A 702-nucleotide genomic window follows, 5' to 3' on the forward strand; every position below is an offset into this window, starting at 1 on the left:
ACACATTTACAATGTTTCAAGGCTAGAATATACAAACAGTTCTTCAGAACATTTTACCCATATCTTACCCATACCGCTGCAAAAAGGAAACTTTCTGAGGAGCAACAGATGGCAGGAAGGAGGGAAGAATGACAGGAAGGAGAGATGGTCAGCACTGCCTGTGCTGCTCCCACAGTTATTTGGGGGGATAACTGCTGTCTAGCTTGACCTCGCGGGACCCATTAACTCAGGGAAGAGAAACCACCCGGGCCAGAGCCTAACCCGGAGGAGCAACCACCTGCTGGCCACCTTGTGACCCCAGAGGAGCAACCTCAGACCTGCTGTCACATGACCCCAGAGGAGTGATGGCCTGCCACCAGGTGACCCCTCTGCAGCCTACTCCCACTTGACCATGCTGCACAGCCCTCCAGCACATAAATCTCTGGCAGCAGCCAAGCCCCACACCCCACCTCCGGGTGGTGGTGCCCCAAGCCAGTGCTCCCATGCCAAAGGCCCATGCACCAGCACTTCCCCACCCCTACCACAGCCCCCTGCCCCCTGCCATCTTGCCCGCACCCATGGTGGTGCCACAACCATGTGCCTCCGATCCCACAACTGCCCTGCGACCCCAGGGGCAGCCCAGGGACACTAGAGAGTCCTTCATGCCACAGAGACTGAAAACATGGTAAGCCATGGACAGTAAAATTTCAAATCAGAACTTTT

The sequence above is a fragment of the Elephantulus edwardii genome, unplaced genomic scaffold (genome assembly GCF_000299155.1).
Source record: "Elephantulus edwardii isolate Elephantulus edwardi_28Jun2011 unplaced genomic scaffold, EleEdw1.0 scaffold00221, whole genome shotgun sequence".
NCBI lineage: Eukaryota > Metazoa > Chordata > Mammalia > Macroscelidea > Macroscelididae > Elephantulus > Elephantulus edwardii.